This window comes from Oryza sativa, chromosome 12 (genome assembly GCF_034140825.1).
Source record: "Oryza sativa Japonica Group chromosome 12, ASM3414082v1".
Lineage (NCBI taxonomy): Eukaryota > Viridiplantae > Streptophyta > Magnoliopsida > Poales > Poaceae > Oryza > Oryza sativa.
In genome coordinates this window covers 9170234-9178105 of record NC_089046.1, presented here as the reverse complement: position 1 = coordinate 9178105, position 7872 = coordinate 9170234, and the positions used below count along the sequence as shown (strand labels likewise).

The following is a 7872-nucleotide window of genomic DNA, read 5'->3' as shown; positions in this document are numbered from 1 at the left end:
CCTCGCCCACCGTCTTATCCTAGCACCTCCTCTCTCAATCCTATCGTCAGCGCGCACAGCCCATCACCAACGCCGTTCAGTAGATATAAGGTATGATTTTCCATAAGTACATTACTCTAAGTATGAAATGCAAGTTCAGCTATGAAAGATTATGCTTTGTGTTGTATGAACAGAGAAACAAGTCAGAGTATTATGAACAAATCAACATGGTTTAAGTCATGTAGCAACCAGCTGTTCCATCTAATGTTTTAGAAAATATTCTGTCCTAAAAAATGGATTAGCTTTGTTTGCCTAATTGCTTTTTTTAACATGCCAAAGCAGATGGACATAACTTGGATACATGGGAGACAATTCACACCTGCATACATGGAGGGAGTGAAACAGTTCATGGAATTTGTTGGACAAAGATTTGATGAACACGTTGACATACCATGCCCATGCTGTAGGTGTCTTAACCACACTTCACTGCCTCAGCAAGAAATGCATGACCATATACATATTTTTGGGATGTCATCAACATACACCCGGTGGATTTATCATGGAGAATTAGTTGATACAGAAGATGTCGAATATTTGGAACAGGTACATGAAACTAACCATAATGAAGGGACAGATGTGGGCGGGTATGAACCCGAGGATGACAATGGAGTTCCAGAGTTAATAGGTGAACTATACACTGCGGCAGGGGAAGATGGACAGCCACCAAGGTTTGCTAGAATTCTTGAAGATGCGAAGCAGGTACTTTGCCCAGGATCTAACCATTCAAGATTTTCCTTTCTTGTGAGGCTGCTCCATATCAAGTCATATTATCGAATCAGCAATACAGCTTTCACTGAATTATTGAAGTTGTTGTCCTCGGCATTCCCTCAATGTCAATTACCAAAATCTTATGATGAGGCAAAGAAATATCTTCGTGAATTGGGCCTTGGATATGTGTCGATCCATGTGTGCAAGAATAATTGTGTGCTATTTCGGAAGGAATATGCCAATATGGATCTATGCCCAATATGTGGTGAATCCAGATGGGAAGATGGGGTTGGCGACAGGAAGGTTCCTCGCAAAGTTTTGAGGCATTTTCCACTTATCCCAAGGTTAAAGAGGATATTTGCATCAAAACGAACAGCTGAAGACACACAGTGGCACAAAATCAAGCGGAAGCCAGTGGATAATGAAATGAGCCATGCAGCAGATGGGGAGGCTTGGAAGGACTTCGACAGAAAGTATCGAACTTTCGCAGAAGATGCAAGGAATATGAGGCTTGCCATAGCTACAGATGGATTCAATCCATTTGGCAAGGTGAGCAATTCGTATAGCATGTGGCCTGCCCTTGTTATGCCTTTGAATCTACCACCATGGGAATCTGTCGATCCATCGAACTGCATTATGTCATTACTGATCCCAGGTCCAACATCTCCAGGAAAGGATTTTGATTTATTCTTGGAGCCTCTGATAGAAGAATTGCTTGAATTATGGATAGGTGTTAGTACTTATGATGCATTCAGTGCTAGAAAGTTCAATCTTCGTGCCGCCATGCTATGGTGCATACATGATTATCCAGCTCTAAGCACCTTGTCAGGGCGAACTACAAAAGGTTATTATGCATGCATTCATTGTGACAAAAATTCGTTGTCACGAGCACTAAGAAATAAGATAGGCTACTTTGGCCACCGTTGTTTCCTTCCAAGGACACACGCTTGGCGAAGAAGCCATGCTTTTGATGGACACCATGAAAACCAGGTTGAGCCAGGAAAATTCAGCACAGATGAGGTCCTCGAGCAGTTAGAGAAGGTGAAAGATGTTAGACCGGGTAAGCATGATACAAGTAAGAAAAGAAAACGTGGAGAGGATGAAGGGCCACTAATTTATAGCCGCAAAGTAAGTCTGTGCAAGCTCCCATATTGGAAAGATTTGTTGCTGCCACAAAATCTTGATGTGATGCACATTGAGAAAAACATATGTGACAACATTTTGGGCACATTGCTCAAAATCGAGGGCAAGACAAAGGACACAGTCAATTCGAGGATAGATTTGCATGATATGAACATAAGACATAACTTGCACTTACAGCAGGATGGCAACTCAGTTCGCATCCCACAAGCTCGCTATGTCTTGAAGAAGGAACAAAGAATTGAGTTTTGTAACTTCCTCAAAGGTGTCAAGTATCCACATGGATATGCAGCCAACCTAGCAAGATGCATAAGTTCAGATGGTTCCAAGGTGCAGGGGCTCAAAACTCATGACTGCCATGTCCTTCTCCAAAGAATTATACCTGCCGGCATAAGAGGATTTGTGGACAAGGATATATACGAAGCAATTGCAGAGCTTGGTAACTTCTTCAGGGAATTGTGTAGTAGAAATCTAAGGATAGATGTCCTCAAACGACTGAAAAAAGACATCCCGCTGATCCTATGCAAACTTGAGAAAATTTTTCCTCTAGCCTTCTTTGACGTGATGGTGCACTTGGCCGTACATCTACCTGATGAGGCACTACTTAGAGGTCCTGTACAATATGGATGGATGTACCCAATAGAAAGATGACTTGGCACCTTTAAGAATTCCATGCGGAACAGGGCTAGGCCTGAAGGATCAATTGCTGAGGCCTATGTAGCAAGTGACACCTTGACATTTTGTTCAAGGTACATGGAGGATGTTGACACTAGATTTAATCGGGACGCCCGTCATGGGGATGGGCCATTGGATGGTAACAGCTCTGTTTTTATGCATGATGTTAAACTCATAGGATCCACTAGGATACAGTACATGGAGGATGAAATCATGGATAAGCTAGTTTGGTATGTGCTAAATAACTGTGAGGAGGTTCAACCATATTTGGAGTAAGCACCATTTATGTAGGTTTATTTCACATGTATTGTATTAAATATAATATTTTCCTAATTGTTGAGTCATAATATGCTACAGCATGCATAGAGAAGAGTTGGAGAAAGAAGATGCACATGATGTTGACAGAAGACTTGAAAAAGGATTTGCTAGGTGGTTTAAGACTCATGTAAGTGACACACACTTACAAAAATATCATTTTTTGGTGATGAAATTTCAAATTGGGAATAACATGTGTATTTTTCTTGTATATATATATATATATATATATATATATATATATATATATATATATATATATATATATATATATATATATATATATATATATATATATATATATATATATATATATATATATATATATCAGATCAGGAAGCTGAGGAAAGAAAATCCAGGGGTGGTCAGTGAAGCACTATTTGCATTGTCATGTGGTCCTGATCTCCGAGTAAAGAGTTGTGCATCTTGCATTGTCAACGGAGTCAGGTATAGCACTGTTGACCGTGAGAAATACCTCCAAACGCAGAATAGTGGTGTAATGGTTGATGGTACACATGAAGGGGATAACATTGAATTTTATGGTGTCCTTAGGGAGATTCTTGAGTTGCAGTATAACTCTGATCTAGATATCTATCGATCGGTGGTTCTTTTCCGTTGTGATTGGTTCAATCAAGTTGGCAAGACAAGAGGAGTTAGGGATGACGGGCATTTCAAATCCATCAACATCCAATCATTTTGGTACAAGGATGACCCTTTCATTTTAGCAACTCAATCGAAGAAGATATTTTACTTGCAGGACACCTCTTTGGGCAACGAATGGCGAATTGTGCAGAAATTCGAACATAGGAACATGTATAATGTGTCTGAAAAAGATGACCACATTTTTGATGTACACCAAGATGATAATTGTTCTGATACAGAACATGAAGTGCATGAAGGTAATGCTGATGAGGATCTAGACCATTTGCAGGAAGATGGAGAAGTTACTATTATTGAAGCTAATTTAGAAGACCTTAACAACCAAGCTAACTTGACTGAAGACAGTAGGGATGATGCAGATGAAGATGACACAATATTGCAGTACTGTAGTGACATTGGCAATGGGAACGCTGAAGATGACATGCCGGAAGACACCGATGATGATTAAATTATATCTTGAGTTGTGTCATCTATCTGATATGTCATATGTAATTGGGATGAGCTATAAACTCATTTATTTTGTGTTATGTAACTGAGATGTCACAACTGATTTATTCTGTGAACTCATTTGCCATTGTATATCTGAAACACATCGAGATTCTGAGCTAGCAATTTTAAGAACAGAGTTGTTACCAGCAATGATTTGCATTTATTTGATTTCTTTCCCAGGTTCATGGTGCTAACTCATATTCCTAACAATATGTGAAGCAGTTGGGTCAAAAATTTCAGGAGAAGAGAAAATATTTTACTTCTGTTTTTTGGGTAATCCAGTAAGTTTCCTGGTGAAACAGTATGCAAAGTGATGTACATATATATTTGTTCCAAGTGACATACTGCATATCAGTCTAAAACTGTACAGACCATGACATTTCAAGCAGCAAAAACCAATTTCAATCTGTACAAACACAACTTACACTTCAAGCATCTGTTCAAAGCATTACACTTTTTTCTTAATTGTCATATTCAATTGACATAAAAAAATGACACAAATATGGTCTTCACATGTCACGACCGGAATTAACCCAACGGGCGTTCCTTTCGTGCGTGTATTATTCCTTGTCCCAGGAGGCAAGGTACACCAAGAGTTGATACAATTCAGAGTTTAACAAGCGGAAGCGTAAATAGATAATTTATTACATGGGCGACGAAGGCCCAGCACACACAAAGACAAACGAGAAACAACGGAAGACTAGGGCGACGACCACAGGCGCTTGACGGCAGGCACGAGCTAGACACCAAAGCCTTCATCATCTAGGGGCTCCTCTTCTGGGTTGGGAAAAAATTGAGCAAGACTGAGTACAACCACCGTACTCAACAAGACACACCCACAAGTGCATAATAAATGCAAGGGAGTACAAGGGAGTTATAATATAAAGGGTTAGGGTTGCAGTAAACAGCATTTAAAGATGCTTAGTTGCTCAAAGCTATTTTGTAAACACGATTCTAGAACTATGCAATATTATTTATCAAGGCCGTGAACCCACACGAATCTGCCTTAACCCAAGGCCTACGATGATTCAGACCGAACCGGCAACCCGACCCTGGGTCCCAGCTCGTCCCAAGCCATCCCAGGCCAACCATTCCACATTTTAGTTGTTAAGCAGGTTTTAAGAATTAAAACACTAACTTGGGTACATTGCTCGGCTTGCCCATAACCGAGGGCGCGGCTATTCGAATAGATTATACTCTGATCAGAGGTGTACATCTTTACCCACAAGACACATCTTCCTCACGTACAACCACGTGCCACATACCACCACGGTATACAGACGAAAGACGTGACATAGTTTCCAACCCATCCTAGCCATAGACAAGAGTACCGACCCAATCCCACCTACGGCCGGAACCCCCGGGACAGGCAGGCAGGACTGAGCCCCTAGCAGCAGGACACCGGCCCTGTGCCACGACATCTCGACTACCGGGCCGCAGCTCGTGTAGCCTTCATTTGCCCTGGAGATGTCCATCGACCCCCGACTTCGTCCATCTCCATCCGTGTACTTTTGTTTATAACCAGACTGAGCCACAAACTAAGCCTTACCCACTAGACATGTGGAAGTACGGTAGTGCTTTGCAACAGAGGCCCGAAGACCGGTCCTTATATGGCCGAGGTGCTACTATCAAAACCATGCACCCCGAGCCCAGCCTAAAACCATTTTGGGGATTTTGAATAGAGGGGGCGGTGTGAATCCAATTCCACAATACTCCAACAATTCCAAAGTGTCCAGGTGATATGAATATCCCAAAGTCTAGAGTTGTAAAACCGCCTAATGTTACCTAATTAAATAGCGAAGCATCTACCTAACATCATACTAGAGGTACCATGAGTAGAGTGTCCACTAGTTGGGGTTTTGTTTAATCTAGGGTGAACAAGGAAATAATAACAATAACAATAATAAGGTCATAACAAAGGTAAATTGGCATGGCTAAATAAAACAGTGATAACGCGGGAATTTAAATAAAGCGATAATGCAATAATTTAAATCAACATAATTTTATAAACCGGGATTCAATATGTTCAAAGATGATGTGAACATATTCCGAGTTCAACCTCCACGAAGAGCAGATCTTCCGAAGCTGCAGCGTCTACATGACCAACGGAAAAGAAAAGGCTTTTACTCTAATAAACTCCATATAACAAGCAGAAACAAAGCACAAAAATGGGTTCTTGACTTCTTAAGGAAAAATTAGAGACTTGAACGGTCCAATTCCGAGTTCAAATGGCCAAGTTATGGCCATTTGAAGGTTATATGCTCTTTAAATGAATATTTGCGAATTTCTTCATTTAAATTTTAATTTAAAATTTGGATTTATTGCGTCAGCCGAGGGGAGGGGCGCGCGGACCGGGTCCACGGGAGTAGGGCCCACGCGGCAGCCTCACGGTCCACGGTGGACCGGGTGCACCCGGCTCACACCGGCCGGCGCCGTGGGTCCCACGCGTCAGCCGCACCCGAGGGCGCGGGCGGCTGACGGCCGGGCCCCACATGGCAGCCGCGGGGCGCGCCCGAAGGCGGCCACGCCGGCACAGCCGACGGGAGGCGGCGCACCCGCGCCCCGATGGTCGCCGCCGGCGACCACCGGCGCGGCGGAGCGGCGCCCGAGAGAGGGGAGGGAAGGGGGAAACGAATCGGCGGTCCACAGCTCACCCCGGGTCGACGGCGACGACGGGAACGGCGACCGGAGCGGAGGAAGGCGGCGGCGCGGCTCGGGTAGACGGGGACGGCGGCGTTCCGGCGGTCGGCGGGCGAAACGGAGGGGTGGACGAGGTCGGCAAGGTTGCGGCGAAACCAAAGGAGGCGGCGCCGAAGCGGGAGAAGGTCCGGGGCGACGACGGCGGCGGACTGGAGCTCGGCGGTGACGGCGGAGAGAGAGAGCGACGGCGCGAGCTCGATTCCGGCGGAGAGAGAGAGCGGCGAGTGGCGGAAACGGTGGAGGGAGGCACGGGGAGTGTTTATATAGGGTTGGGAGTGAGAGAGGGCGGCCGGATGAGGGGGGAACGGGCGCGGAAGATCCGGCCGCCATTGATGCGCCGGCGAGGTTTAGGGGGAAAGATTCCGAACGAATCCGAGGGAGAGAGGGAGGGAAAAAATGGGGGGAAAGAGGGAGGGAATCACGGGGAATATTTCCCCCCTCTTGATTGCACGCGGGGCGGACGGGAGCGGCGGGATTTGCGGCGGCGGCGTCGCTAGGGCACGGGCGAGGCGGCGGGAGCGGCGGGAGGAAGGGGATGACGGGTGGGCCCCACCCGTCAGCGAGGGTGGCGGGCGGGCCCGCCCGTCAGCGGCGCGCGCGCGGGGAGGAGGCCGAATGGGCCGCGGGGAGGAGGAGAGAGAGGGAAGGAGATGGGCCGAGCCGGCCCAAGAGGGGGAGGGGGGGAAAAGACTTTTTAGGATTTTTCTTTTTATAAAATCATTTTAACTTTGTTTATTTCTTAATAATTATTATTTGTGCTCTGAAAATTCCACTAAAATTTATTTACGCATTTTAGGCTTTTAGGAAATATACAAAAATCCTCCAAGCCTTATTTGACTTTTAACTTTGCACATTTTAATTGTGGGAGGCTTTCAAAAGGATTTTAATTATTCTAGGCATAATTTCGAGGATGTATTTTAGAGTCATTTTGGGACGCGACATCACATTTTCAAAATAACACAATAATCAGCCATAAGTTTATTCACATTCACGATCTCAATCTGAATTCACCAAGCTGTACAAAGAAGTATCATTTCTTCTCAAGCTACTGTTGTCGCCCACATCCAGGAAGCAAGCAGCATAAGCACCAGAAGCTTGCTACTCGATCATGGCCAGCACCAGGTCCTCTTCACCAGCAGCGCTGGG

General features: G+C 44.8%; 1 pseudogene; it reads left to right on the top strand.

Annotated features, from left to right (window-relative positions):
• The first annotated feature begins 321 nt into the window (after window positions 1-321).
• On the top strand, window positions 322-4080 carry LOC107279645 (uncharacterized; annotated as a pseudogene).
• The last annotated feature ends 3792 nt before the right edge of the window (window positions 4081-7872 follow it).